The following is a 16,024-nucleotide window of genomic DNA, read 5'->3' on the forward strand; positions in this document are numbered from 1 at the left end:
CAGGGATCTGGTGTTACCACTAAGGAAGGGATGGACATCGACCATCTTCAAAAAGTTTCCATACGTTTTTTTCCAAAAACATCCCATTACTTTTCTTCAAGGGCGCCTTCCTTTGCCATGGAGACACAACCAATGACTAATCCTCCCGCCCAACAAAAAAAGTGTGGAAACTTTTTGAAGACTTCTCATATATGGGTAAGAGAGCGCCCCACTTGGGCTGTGGTTGAATGGTGAATTCACTCCAGTGTACTAGTCAGTGGTCGCCACTCTCGAGGTGCACGATAAAAGAACCAGATGTGGCACCATTGTCGTCTGGTAGGAGTGAGCACCGACCAGGCCCTGCTGCAGGACTATATAAAAAGTGGACTCCGAATCTGAGCAAGCGGGTGAGCAATAACAGGTGAGCGTCTACGAGTAGCAACAAATGTGGCACACAATTCCAGGTCTGCCAGGTGAATGCAATATAAAAGGCCCAGAAGCCAAATATCGGAAATAATGACCACACTAGTACAGTATGGGAGGAGAAGGAGACTTCCTCCCCACATCAGCAGATTCCCTGGCTGCCTTAGACTAGTTTCAAAGTCTCTGTTGGAGCCCCGCCATAATACTGCCAAAAATAGCATGGATTATAGTCTATGTGGTCCGCGGGTAACCACTGTTTAACGGTCCGGCTCTCAGTCGTTCATGGACCTGAAAGACGGAGACCCCTGTGCAGGTGTGAACCTATCCTTATACTACAACAACAGTACTGAAGATGGATTACCAAGGCAGTCCACTAACCAGGCCTAAAATGATGATCGCAAGCAAGCACATGGGAGGAGAGGGAGGCTTCCTACCCGTTGCCTCCATCGCAATGCCAATGCAGCCATCAGGTTAAGTGCCAGCCCTTAAAGCCGCTGTATGCAGGAGGATAGAGTGCCCCATGTAAGGAGTCCCGGCCTAACTATGTGACACCGAGGGACACCCACAATATATACTTTATACAGGAAACCATTCATGTTCATGATTTCCACCGACTACGGAGGTACGCAATGTTCCGTACAATAGACCACGACCGATGACATCATCAGCAATGTGGATGCACCTAAAGCTTCATGACTCAGACAGTTAAATGCAGCGAAAGTCCTTGCGTCTGACTCACGACGTGCGCTCTATCAATATGATTGTTTTATGCTTTGTGCTCCGACTATTAATAGTGACAGTTCGGAACAGCCTAAGACGTGAGTGACCGCCACCGGCCCAAATCAAATAATGGCTGGAGCTGTGCAGTGTGAAGGAGACATTGGTTGTGCATGGAGAAAAGGCAGGAAAAATCTTCAAGACCTGAGACCTGGACTGAACCAGAATCCTAAAGTAAACTCAGCACTGAAGGGGTTATTTGAAGATAGTACAAAAGCAGAATTATGGTTTCAGCTTTGGATGTGAACAGAGTAGAAAAAGTGGATTCACTGTGTACATACATTACATTACTTATCCTGTATTATACTCCAGAGCTGCGCTCACTGCTCTGCTGGTGCAGTCACTGTGTACATACATTACATTACTTATCCTGTATTATACTCCAGAGCTGCGCTCACTGCTCTGCTGGTGCAGTCACTGTGTACATACATTACATTACTTATCCTGTATTATACTCCAGAGCTGCGCTCACTGCTCTGCTGGTGCAGTCACTGTGTACATACATTACATTACTTATCCTGTACTGATCCTGAGTTACATCCTGTATTATACTCCAGAGCTGCGCTCACTATTCTGCTGGTACAGTCACTGTGTACATACATTACATTACTTATCCTGTATTATACTCCAGAGCTGCGCTCACTGCTCTGCTGATGCAGTCACTGTGTACATACATTACATTACTTATCCTGTACTGATCCTGAGTTACATCCTGTATTATACTCCAGAGCTGCGCTCACTATTCTGCTGGTGCAGTCACTGTGTACATACATTACATTACTTATCCTGTACTGATCCTGAGTTACATCCTGTATTATACTCCAGAGCTGCGCTCACTATTCTGCTGGTACAGTCACTGTGTACATACATTACATTACTTATCATGTACTGATCCTGAGTTACATCCTGTATTATACTCCAGAGCTGCACTCACTATTCTGCTGGTACAGTCACTGTGTACATACATTACATTACTTATCCTGTATTATACTCCAGAGCTGCGCTCACTGCTCTGCTGGTGCAGTCACTGTGTACATACATTACATTACTTATCCTGTACTGATCCTGAGTTACATCCTGTATTATACTCCAGAGCTGCGCTCACTATTCTGCTGGTGCAGTCACTGTGTACATCTACAGCTCTGCATACTACAACACACTTGTAATCTCAGACTTCACTCTCTATTAGGTATTTCAGTTCCTCTCACCTCGGCACAGCTGACCAGCTCTCGGCTACTAAGACTTCAGCTTTGGGAGACAGTCATCAATCAGGGGCCACTGTCCAGAGCGAAACCTCCCCGGAGCTCCTGAAAAACAGACACAGAACATGAAGGTGCTGCCACACTGAGCTGGTCACATAAATGAAGTATTACACAACGTCCATCCATACTGTATGTCTCGCAATGCACGACAGGACTGGGTCACTCTGACCCCTGTACTAACGCCAAATTTTTTTAATAGGGATTTTTTAAACTGGACATCCACTGTACAACCCCCAACCAGTGTCGGACTGGCCCTCCAGAGTGTCTGAGGATTCTCTGGGGGACCCAGGATGTAACACAATAATGGTCCAGCAGAAGACACCCAAATTTAATGGGTACTATGGGTTGCTGAATCATGTGTTGTGGGCCAAGGATCCTCGGTTCAACTCTGGTCCCACCAGGAATTTTTCCCGCTGGGGACACACAGCATTGCGGGACCATTCGTGGAATAAAGTCATAGCTCAAGTTTAAAAAAAAAAAAAAAAAACAGCGCCACACCTGTCTACAGGTTGTATGTGGTACTGCAACTAAGACCCATTCATTTCAAAGCTACCCAACGACCATTGTGATGCTATTTCTGCCCCCTTATTGCAGAGGAAGGAACCAACCTTTCTGGGCACCTAACAGGGGCGAGCAATTTGACAAACACACCCGCCCCATCAGGACTGGGGTTGGTAGATTTTGTCGCACCGATCCCTCCTCTTCATCCACGATCACGAATTTGGACTAAACCAATAACCTCAGCTACAGATGACAAATTTTTGCTTCTGACCACCCGTCAATGGTTTCTCGGATTGTTCCCACCAGTGACCTTTTCCGGGAATTTGCAATGCGGTGACAACAAAATAACAGCTCACTCGCAAATGGCGCCATTTACATCATCCGACGGATGTTAAAGACTTTACCCTTTCAGCCGCCACTTCTGGAAACGGCGAGCCAGCTCCCGTCTGATGCGTCTGCACTCGAGAACATCGTGTAGCTCAAGTGCTGCGACGTGTCCACACAATTGGATTATTTCATTTACATCCTATTCACATGCAGGCCGGAGCTTGTTACTCGCTCGACGCCGATGCAGGAAAGCGAGGAGGACAAATTTTACTTCTGATACAAATTTGCTCTGTTTTTAGTATTTTACTGGGAATAGCCAAGTAAAACCAATTCTACAATATCGCATTTCTTATATTGGCCACTAGAGGTCAGCACATCAGGATCAAAAGAAGGACATTGCTTTATGGCCTGATGTGAAACGGAACATTAATCGTTCATATACGGGTTGATATTGCCAGATTTGGTAACATTGTAAATAATTGTATTTGACGGATTATACAGAAATTTTTGGACGGTTGTAGTTCCAGGCACCACCACTATGTACAGACCTCCTTCTGGCCATATACCTTATATACAGCTTCTGGTAGCCAAATCAGCCGCTTGGTGTGGGGTCAGATACCAGACACCGACCAACCGATCCTGGAGAATCCCTTTAAGACGGGGTTATAATGTACTGGAGGGGTTTAACAGAATGAGAGATTATTTGGGAAACAATAAGGACCAGGCAGCACAGAGTATTTCAGGAAGTGTGCGCTGCTCTTGTGGGGACAGTGAGAACAGGACTGTATAGGACAGGGGCAGTAACATGTCACCAGGAAGTGGTTGATGCAAAACTACCACAGCACAGAGTATTTCAGGAAAAGTATTCTAATGGATACATTGTGTAATTTAATTAATCCAAACATAACTTGGACTAATCCTATTGCTTTCAGTTATGACAATGCCGGCCCTATTGAAATAGGAGACACTTGTGACCAGGTGGAAACATTTTGGCTGTCTGACAGGTGCACCAAATGGTAGGTGCACAACCTAAGTGGTTCTGGGTCAGGCAATGACCCCTACATGTGCAGCTCCAAAGATAGCATTTGAACTACAATAGAAGCCTTCCAAACTCAAGCATTCTTTAATAGAAGCCCCTTCACCAATTCTTAGGTCGTTGGAATTTTTTCTCTAGCCCCCACCAGTCCTGAGCAATCACTGCTGTAAGGGCTCGTTCACATCTGCGGCCCGGCACTCCGTACTTAGGTTTCCGTTTCCTGCCTAAAACACAGGCAGGATACGGAAACCTGCAGGAGTCTCTCTCACCCATTCATTTGAATGGGTGAGAGAGATGTCCGGCTGTGAGCGGCGGTGAGCGTTTTAGGCTCTCCGCCGCGAAACCGGGTTTTATAATCCGGACACAGAGTCGGACATGCAGTGCTCTGTGTCCGGATAAAAAAAATCCGCTTTCGCAGCGGAGAGCCTAAAACGCTCACCGCCGCGCACGGCCGGACCCGGTCTATGGTTTCCGTCTTCTGGCATGCAGAAGACGGAAACCATAGAACGGAGACCCCCAAACGCAGGTGTGAACCCAGCGTAAGTTTTAATGCCCAATATGACAACTAGACTCCCTAACGTGCAGGGGGTGGTATTGGGGGAGTAAGGGGGTGTGACTCAGAATCTTCCATTGTGTGGCTCTGATTGGAGCTCTGAGCCACGCCCTCCTTGCCTGCTTCTAATATCACCCACTGGACATTAGGGAGTCTAGTTGTTATATTGAGCACCAAAACTAACGGCACTGATTTCTCAGGACTGGTGGGGGCTAGAGAAAAAATTCCAACTATGCCAGAATCAGTGGAGCGGCTACTATTAAAGGAGCAGAGTTAGAGTTGGTGGAGGAGATGAAACATGCTCTACGTTCTGTACCTATGGTCATAGGGCACCTCTGCAGCTCCAGCCTTAAATCACAGTGGAAGCTCTAGAACAGGGATAGGGAACCTTTGGCTCTCCAGCTGCTGTGAAACTACAACTCCCAGCATGCTCCATTCACTTCCATGGGAGTTCCAAGAACAGCAGAGCAAGTGTGCATGCTGGGAGTTGTAGTTTTGCAACAGCTGGAGAGCCGAAGGTTCCCTACTCCTGCTCTGGAAAGTACAAATATACATTGCCTTTCGCATGGGCTGCCTGACATCATTGCGGTTTCTCATGGTCTTTCACATCAGACAATATATTATTACTTGAGAAAATAGCAGAGGGGCAGCGCGGTCACCATGACATTAAACAACGCTGTCTGCCGGCTGCTATTGTCAGACATGATAAATTCTTCCACTCAATAGATGAAGGTAAGGTAATAATATCAAAGAAGAAGAAAAAAAATCTAATGTATGACTAATCCAACGAAATATACGACATTGTTAAAGGGATAAGAAAAATAATGTCTGCTTTTTTTCCAGAAACAGCGCCACACTGGTCCAAAGGTTGTGTCTGGTATTGCAGCTCAACTTCACTGCTGTTAATATAGCTGAGCTGCAATACCGCAGACAAACTATGGATATGAGTGGCGCTGTTTCTGTAAATAAGTAACCGTTGATTTCTAATCTTGCAATTTTTTCTATGTACCAAGATCCTCCTTGATGGTCGTAAAATTTGGACAAAATTTGTCTAGAAGGGACAAATATGACATTTTTATTTAAAGGGGTCACACTCTGGTTACAGTTTCTGTCTATATATTAGGCTGGAAGGACATGAGGATTGGAAATTTTTTAAAAAATTTCCAAAACTTTTTCGTGATGTCATAACCTGCAAAGTGCAGCGAGAGCGAGGCGAGCCGCCGGCCCCATAACTACGGGGAAAATGGTGTTTATCGAAACACGGGCGGCCTTCAGAGACTACAACCTCCACAGGAAGGGCTGAGGGCCGGCGCTGAGGACTGACCTTGTGCCTGCGCTGAGCACGCCATACTTCTGGAGGGTATAATGTGAAATGACAGTTCGCCCCATCTGACTCTCATTTACAATACGAGTATATTTATATCCCACCCCTGTAATGAAGATTTATTGCGGGGCTGTCAGGGGATGACCGGCCTGTCCTATGGGACAATTCCACAGGAATAACTTTCTATCAGGGGTTTGGAGATCTGGTTTCATGGACTGCGGGGTTAACCCCTTCGTCGCTGGGATTAGATCATGGCGGGGACTTCACCACGTTATATATACATCATCGGCTGCCAAGAAGCCCAATTAACATTCACAGGGCAGGAAAAGGAAGCGAAGCGGAGGAAACATGGCGGAGATGAAAGGACTGGAGGCGGACATTGTAAAAACACAAGGCGACAAGGAGTCCCGGCCTCACCGCCCGTCACCAAGGGCAAGATCTATACCAGAGCAGGGAATCTTATCTACATGGGGTCCATACCAGAATAGTCATCCTCATCTATATGGTATCCATACCAGTCCAGAGAACCTAAACTATATAGGATCCATATCAGATCAGTTATCCTCATCCTCTATACATGATCCATACCAGACCAGTGAACCTGATCTATACAGGATCCATACCAGACCAGTGAACATCACCTATATGGGATCCATACCAGACCAGTGAACCTCACCTATACAGGATCCATACCAGACCAGTCATCGTCATCTATACGGAATCCATACCAGACCCGTCATCGTCATCTATACGGGATCCATACCAGACCAGTCATCCTCATCTATACATGATCCATACCAGACTAGTGAACCTCATCTATACAGGATCCATACCAGACCAGTCATCGTCATCTATACGGGATCCATACCAGACCCGTCATCGTCATCTATACGGGATCCATACCAGACCAGTCATCCTCATCTATACATGATCCATACCAGACTAGTGAACCTCATCTATACAGGATCCATACCAGACCAGTGAACATCACCTATACGGGATCCATATCAGACCAGGTGCGCGTTATCTTTCTAGAGAATACAAGGATCAGGCATACCGGCATTGAAATCCAGCTGCCCCCTCTTTCTCTCCCATACACATTAGGGCAGTTGATCAGTCCTATCAAAACCAACATGCCCAGCCAATGTGTACGCAGCTCTATGGATGGGGTAGTTGTTTGCTTTCCCTGGAGGAGCGGAGGGGTTGTAGGAATTACTGCCATAGATATTAGGGACAGAGGTTTCCTCGCTGGCTTCACGTCCCCAACTTATCTCCAAGACACTAACAACTGACTTGAGTTGGATTCTTGACTTCAACAAAGACAGTGCGGAGTCGTCGCCATCTAACCAGGTTTCCACCAGTAAAGACCAAGTCATGGTTTGTGGTTAACTGGCCGAGAATGCTTACAGAAAAACCCTCAGCCCAGAAACGTGGTGAACATTACGGGAGACATATTTTGGCTACGGCTGCTGCCCTGGTCTGATCTATATACGCTATGCGTAACTAATAGTCGGAATATTTTTTTGTATCAGTTATATTCCAATTGCATCCAGATGCCCGGAGGAATGTTATTACCTTCTCCTAATCTCCTTTGTGCTAAGCCTTTAAATGCATTTATAGAACTGCTTATCCTCAGCCCACTCGAGACCCCAGGGAGACGTCCCCCTTTATGGCTGGAAGGAAGCCATATCCAATTTTCAACCCAAAGACAAATGACTACAATTAGACGCATCTCCTAATGTGAACATGAATGGTCACCTTGTAAGGAGTAAGTGTCTTCAAGATGGAGGTGGAGGTGAACCTATCTGCTAGACAGGTGGGGCTACCCATGAATGTAGGTCCCTCGTATAGCACCAAAGAAGAGGGTTTGGCTTCTCGGACCGGTCACAACCTATAACCTTGGACACTCGATCTAGACAAATGGTGACCAAGCTTTTGAGATCCTCCATTCATCAAAAACACAAGAGAAGTGGCCTACACTACGATGCTGATCTAGTGGGTCTATTGTCTTCATGGAGTAGAAGGAGGTCTGTAGGCCTAAAGTTTTTGAGTGCGGTCCCATTGTCCATCTCTTCCATCCACGATCTGCCCCATAGATGACAGGTTGGACTACTCATGAATGTAGGCCCTTCGTATAGCACCAAAGAAGAGGGTTTGGCTTCTCGGACCGGTCACAACCTGTAACCTTGGACACTCGATCTAGACAAATGGTGACCAAGCTTTTGAGATCCGCCATTCATCAAAAACACAAGAGAAGTGGCCTACATTACTGATGTTTTGATCTAGTGGAGGGTCTAATGTCTTCATGGAGTATAAGTTGGTCTGTAGGGCTGAAGTTCTTGAGTGCGGTCCCATTGTCCATCTCTTCCATCCATAATCTGTCTCTATAGATGACAACCTTGGATAGGTCTACCTTCTTGGCTAACCATGTTGGAATCCTATTGCCCAGTCCTTTATGGTCAAATTTGTCATTCGGACAGAGTTGTTACGCCTTATACACACTAGATGGTTGGCCAGGGCCACCAACATGTTTAGAAGACATGAATCGTGATTTTAAAGTCGATCCTGAAAACTCAAGATCAACTCAACCCTAATAGGCACCCTATAAACAAAGTGGTAACTCCAGTGACCCCTGCCATGGTCGTGAAGCCTCCATAACCATTAGACGGCTGCCAGTTTCACAGAAATAGTCAGGTTTGGATGACATCATACCCATACGGCAACCTTCAATGTTCCCTTTAAGAACACCACAGAGCTTGTTGTACCAGACGCTGCAGATGACAGATCTTTGCCAACTCTAAATTCCCTTCAAACAGAAGAAAACAATGAAAAAAATTACAATAATTGTCCGTGTGTGCGCGGATGTGAATAACACCGGCTAAACACGCCGCGCTAGGCCCGTCCCCAGATGTTTCCATCAAAAGAATCCATTATGGGCTGAAATCTTCCCCATCTGGACTCGGCTGCGGGTCCGTAATGATGTTTTTTAGCTTCGAGATTGTAAAGTAACAAAACGATTCTTTGGGTTTAATCAGTTTTCTTTTGTTGCGCTGATCTGAGAGGCTTCGTCTGACTTTCCCAGGGCGTCTTGGGAAATCGTAGCCGGTTCCCGCACGGCCGGTCATAGATACTAATGATAGTCAGATGTAACCCCTTTCTCTCCCATACATCTCCATCAAACGCTCGCTCCCTATGGTGAAAACACCCGTGCTCCTGACCCCATCAACTTTCTATGGGATTGTGGGGTGGGACTTAACCCTTAAAGGTCCCAAACACATGCTTAAGTTTGAGATCACAGAAACCGAATTTGCCGGGATTTTTGCAAAAAATTTGAGGCAGCTACCAAGTCACAAGTTGATGTTACAGCAGTGGGAGTCCTGGATTTTAGGTACTATCCTGGGACTGACACATGTCCTGCCTTTTGTGCTGTATTTATATAGAGTTGAATGTGTATACAGTAGGCACTAAGCTCCCCCTAGTGGTGACTGCAGGTAGATAGGATTTCCTCATTTACGAGATTGGGGGCTCTGTATCAGAAAGCCAGAGCTCCGACCTATGCAATAATATCTTCTAAAAATGACTCCGTGTAGAAATTTAGACTTCTTTATTTTATATTAAATTTTTGTAGCCTAAAATCCATTTATTTTCTTACCAAATACATTTTTCTTAATAATCGAAGATCGGATTTTAAAAACGATCCTATTCACTACAGAGCATGGAGTCCAAAACTTGAATGATTTAATTTTTAGACTACGCGCTGTGTATTTATTTAAAAAAATTTACAGGCCTTCAGAGCGCCGTGCGTGCCCCCGCCTCCCTAGGTTAAGGTTAGAGATACTGGGAGTAGGCGGGGTTTGTTGTGGCTTAGGAGAGTGTGGGCGGGCACAGGGCGTGGGAGACATGAGTGCATCACTCACGTCTACCCTCCCTGTACCCGCCCACACTCTCCTAAGCCACAAGCCCCACCTTCTTCCTAGGTCTGTAACACTAACCTGGGAGGCAGGGGCGCGCACGGTGCTCTGAAGGCCTTTACACATGAGAGAGAACTGGACCGAGAAGAACGGGGAGTGACAGAGGCAGCGGATCTGCGCAGGTAAGTGTTAGCTACTAGAGATGAGCGAGTACTATTCGAAACTGCCGTTTCGAATAGCACGCTCCCATTAGAATGAATGGACGCAGCCAGCGCACAGGGGGTGAAGCGGCTGGACGTCAGCATAGGCTGTGTGCCGGCTGCATCCATTCATTCCTATGGGAGCGTGCTATTCGAATAGTACTCGCTCATCTCTAGTAGCTAACGTTTTTAGCTTTTCCCACAATGCTTGGCCAGTAGCAAATTTTATCGCCGATCAGAATCCGATTTTTACCAATCCCAATCGCTCAACCCTAGTGAGACATTCCCCCTTAAGAAAAAAAAAAAATACAGAAAATTCCTAGAACAATGAGTGAAAAACATTAGTGGGGAGGGGGCTGTAATGTGATATTATTGCCCACGTGTGAGTGCTATGACAGGTGACGGAGACGAGACAGCTGTGGTGGAGCCCCGCTGGTGGGCTCAGGTCTGTACAATTCACTATTTCTTCTCACAATCACAAGGTCGGCGCGAGATCTCGAGATCCACCACCATGGATAAGGGATCTCCAGAACACAATCGTTGGATCCACTCATACTTTAAAAAAATTAAGTAAAAAATAAATAAATAATAATAAAAGTAAAAATAAAAATGACATAACAATAAAGGTCTACGGATCACCAAAAAAAGATGCAAAACCCCATAAAATAAGAGACCGCATCCAGTCATGAACCAGGGAAAATGGTCTGGTCATGAAGTGGTCTTTAAAAAAATTTTCAAAAATTTCACTTTCCTTTGTCAAGTCTCGAGATCCTGTTTGTTGAGTGAAAGGCGACTCAGCGATCTGTCCCCTATGAGCATGTTCACATCACGCTACACCTAGCACAGTCTTATCAGCCTTCCTGTACTGAACCCTTGGGGCACATTAATGGCCGATATTTTCCCGTATCTTATCCTGAAACAATACCAGGGGAAGGATCCGTAAACAGAAATTACAGCTATTTTTGTCTCCTCGGGTGCACGAGCCGCTGTCTATTGTCTTCTCAGAGAGGAGGGGGACGAGGAGCCGATGCTGGGGAACAAGATGGATCTGGAGCAAACATTCTGCCGCCAAAAATACTTGACATTTTTTGGGTTTCAAAAAGTTGCGGTGGTTATTGATATCAGATAGATAGATAGATAGATAGATAGATAGATAGATAGATAGAATGGGCCATAAGAATGGAGACCCAAAGTGAAGGCCTGGAGTGGTCTGTACAGACCCATGGACCTCTCTACAAAAAAATTGAGAATTGTTCCATGAGTCGTACCACGTGTTGGGGAGGAAGAGGTGTTTTTGAAAAAAAAACTAAAAATTTCTCCCCCTTTTCTGGCTCTATATACCCCCCCACCCCACCCCACCCCCGTGATTTCAGTGTACCCTTAGATGACCTCAGTCAAAATTTCAGATGGTCAAATTTCAGATTCTTTGGATCATTCGTCAAAAACATTCCCGAATCTGAAAAATCTGACAATGATTACAAATCTACAAACAACGGAGGGAAAGAGGAAAGAACCGAGTCCAAGAACTTGGACAAAAAGAAACATTGGAGTCATCTGACTTGGATCCATTGTGTAGTATGAGAGGAGACTGGTGATGGTTAAAGGGGTCCTCCAGTCTTACAGGGCAGATGGAGAGAACACAGGGACCGCTTCGTACTACGAGGTCTTCGTTGGGGCCTCTTTCCCCAGCGATGGGTCTTCTGCCCCACTAGGACATAGGTGTCTGGAGTGGTGTTTCACATTGTGGAGAGTGACTTACAGGGCAGGCAATGCATTCTGGGACATATGTAGATTGCTGTTACACCTAACCTTTAAGGGTCTTACATTAAGGGACTCTCACCTACCCAACCAAGCACCCTATATGGGTACTGACAAGGAGGAAGAACCCCAAAACACCTGTAGGCAACTGGGTCTCTTGGTCATGTTGTCAGGCCAGTTAAAGGGGTGGTCAATAACTACAGGGTGGTCACCTCATTTTACAAGGCCTTTTAAAGGGATGGACATTGACTACAGGGATGGTGACCTGATGCTGCAAGTCTTGTTAAAGGGATAGACACTGACTGTAGGGTAAACACTTCATGTTTGTAAACCTGTTAAAGGAATGGACATTGACTATAGGATAGCCAACTCATGTTGCAAGGCCTATTAAAGGGCCGGGCGTTGATTACAGGGTAGCCAAGGTTTGTTAAAGGGATGGATATTGTCTATACAGTATCCACTTAACATTGTAAGGCCTATTAAAGGGTCGGGCGTTGATTACAGGGTAGCCAGCTTGTGTTGTACGGCCTGTTAAAGGGATGGATATTGACTGCACGGTAGGCACCACCACTAGGTGGCACTATAGGGACACCTTTCTTTCTTATTTCACCTTTGGTCCCCCAAATTCATTTCATCCTCAGGAGGTCCATATGGGTTCCACATTCAGGAGCTTGGGAAAGTTGAGTAACACTATAGGAGTTGTAACGGTTGTTGTTACCTAGTTTTTGCAGAAAAGGTTCCTGGGATTTGGCACAGCCGGGACTCTCGAGTGAATGGATTTACAATAGTGAAGCCCCCCTGTACCCACCCAGCACTTAGCCTGGACACAAAGCAGCCGCTCAGTGCCAGGGGGAGCGCCGCAGCCATATGCCCAGTGCCAGATCAGTGATTGTGCCCCTTCCGTTAGGGAGACATAAGCTGGAGGGGTGGAGGATTTGGAAACACAACAAAGATGTTCCACTAAGCGTTTTCCTTGGACCTGATGACAGCTCTGCCTGCTCACGCTGAGGAACAATCAGCCCCCTCCCCAATTACAGAAACCCCCTGAGATAACAGCCTCCAAAGGAATTCTGTTCACTCCAGCAGAAGAGGCCATTAACCATCCTGACTTCAGCAATGCAATCCCTCACATAAACCACAACACGCAGATTCAGCAGAGCCGAGGCTTCCTGATGTAGCAGAGCTGACTTTGTCAGAACATTATTGTCATTAAGTTTTCCCTGCACAATGAACCCCGGCCAAATTCAGCCTGCCCATTGAGGATAGAGGGTGGTTGGGGGCGCCACTGTGCAAGGAAAGCTTAGTAGGGGACACAGAACTAAACTGACGCTGCAGCCCCCTATTCTCAGGAGCGGTGATATCCTAGCAATATACTATCACTTTGCAAGATGGAAAACCCCTTTAACTCGGAGAGCAATTACTAAAATTAAAGCGACACATCCGGCTCTGCTACATCTGTATCACATGACCATGTATAGCTGAGCTCTATGAGACTATGGAGGACAGATTATAACAGAGTCTCAGGTTCATTCCTAGAGGACAAACTCTGACAACCTTTTATTCCATTGCAGGGAACGCTACCCCCGACACCGTTGTCACAGCAAACACCGCTCAACTATGCAAAATATAGTTAAGGGTTAAATATTTCGCCATTTTTACCATCTCCATTTGCAGTCAGTGACTATTCTAAGTAAAAAAAACCTCCCTCCTATTTACTTGCCAATCCTGGACATAATACTGTGTGCAGGGGCCACTATGGGGACATAATACTGTATGCAGGGGCCACTGAGAGACATAATACTGTGTGCAGGGGCCACTATGGGGCATAATACTGTGTGCAGGGGCCACTATGGGGGATAATACTGTGTGCAGGGGCCACTATGGGGCATAATACTGTGTGCAGGGGCCACTATGGGGCATAATACTGTGTGCAGGGGCCACTATGGGGGATAATACTGTGTGCAGGGGCCACTATGGGGGATAATACTGTGTGCAGGGGCCACTATGGGACATAATACTGTGTGCAGGGGCCACTATGGGGGATAATACTGTGTGCAGGGGCCACTATGGGGGATAATACTGTGTGCAGGGGCCACTATGGGGGATAATACTGTGTGCAGGGGCCACTATGGGGCATAATACTGTGTGCAGGAGACACTATGGGGACATAATACTGTGTACTGGGGCCACTATGGGGCATAATACTGTGTGTAGGGGCCACTATGGGACATAATACTGTGTGCAGGGGACACTATTGGGGTTAATACTGTGTGCAGGGGCCACTATGGGGCATAATACTGTGTGCAGGAGACACTATGGGGACATAATACTGTGTACTGGGGCCACTATGGGGACATAATACTGTATGCAGGGGCCACTGAGAGACATAATACTGTGTGCAGGGGCCACTATGGGGCATAATACTGTGTGCAGGGGCCACTATGGGGGATAATACTGTGTGCAGGGGCCACTATGGGGGATAATACTGTGTGCAGGGGCCACTATGGGGATAATACTGTGTGCAGGGGCCACTATGGGACATAATACTGTGTGCAGGGGCCACTATGGGGGATAATACTGTGTGCAGGGGCCACTATGGGGGATAATACTGTGTGCAGGGGCCACTATGGGGGATAATACTGTGTGCAGGGGCCACTATGGGGGATAATACTGTGTGCAGGAGACACTATGGGACATAATACTGTGTGCAGGGGCCACTATGGGACATAATACTGTGTGCAGGGGCCACTATGGGACATAATACTGTGTGCAGGGGCCACTATGGGACATAATACTGTGTGCAGGGGCCACTATGGGGGATAATACTGTGTGCAGGAGACACTATGGGACATAATACTGTGTGCAGGGGTCACTATGGGGCATAATACTGTGTGCAGGGGCCACTATGGGGGATAATACTGTGTGCAGGGGACACTATGGGGGATAATACTGTGTGCAGGGGCCACTATGGGACATAATACTGTGTGCAGGGGCCACTATGGGGGATAATACTGTGTGCAGGGGCCACTATGGGGCATAATACTGTGTGCAGGAGCCACTATGGGGCATAATACTGTGTGCAGGAGACACTATGGGGACATAATACTGTGTACTGGGGCCACTATGGGGCATAATACTGTGTGCAGGGGCCACTATGGGGGATAATATTGTGTGCAGGGGCCACTATGGGGCATAATACTGTGTGTAGGGGCCACTATGGGGCATAATACTGTGTGTAGGGGCCACTATGGGGCATAATACTATGTGCAGGGGCCACTATGGGGAATAATACTGTGTGCAGGGGCCACTATGGGGCATAATACTGTGTGTAGGGGCCACTATGGGGGATAATACTATGTGCAGGGGCCACTATGGGGAATAATACTGTGTGCAGGGGCCACTATGGGGCATAATACTGTGTGTAGGGGCCACTATGGGGGATAATACTGTGTGCAGGGGCCACTATGGGGCATAATACTGTGTGCAGGGGCCACTATGGGGCATAATACTGTGTGCAGGGGCCACTATGGGAACATAATACTGTGTGCAGGGGCCACTATGGGGCATAATACTGTGTGTAGGGGCCACTATGGGGCAGAATACTGTGTGCAGGGCTTACTAAGGGACATAATAGAGTGCGGAGGAGGGGGTCAGTCGAGATCTTCGGCGTCGGACGGTTGGTGTGGGGGGCCCCGCCATTCCTAGTTACGCCACTGGTAGTAAGTAACCATGGAGACACATAGGTATACATACATAGCATTAGATAAAAATGGAGAACTGGTCAACTTTTAACCCAGTTCCTCTACCCTATTGGGCACCCCCGCTCCTGACCCAATTTTTTTCTTACATAGAATAGAGATTCTCTCTCTGAGGTTCTCCCGTTCTGCAGGGCCAGAGCCATCACCGCACTACATGACTATCTGCTCTTCTTTGGCTGGAGGAAGTCACATATATAGTCTTCTTTAGTCGTCTT

General features: G+C 46.8%; 1 protein-coding gene across 2 annotated transcripts in view; it reads right to left on the reverse strand.

The window, feature by feature from the left end:
* The window catches only part of TSPAN18 (tetraspanin 18), an 80,435-nt gene that overhangs the window by 33,465 nt on the left and 30,946 nt on the right, over positions 1-16,024 (reverse strand). For both annotated transcript variants that reach the window (XM_075281213.1, XM_075281211.1), the window contains exon 2: positions 2,388-2,486. The gene's annotated coding sequence lies outside the window, so the exon portion shown is untranslated. The remainder of the gene's footprint in view (positions 1-2,387; positions 2,487-16,024) is intronic.

The sequence above is a fragment of the Leptodactylus fuscus genome, chromosome 7, assembly GCF_031893055.1.
Source record: "Leptodactylus fuscus isolate aLepFus1 chromosome 7, aLepFus1.hap2, whole genome shotgun sequence".
Lineage (NCBI taxonomy): Eukaryota > Metazoa > Chordata > Amphibia > Anura > Leptodactylidae > Leptodactylus > Leptodactylus fuscus.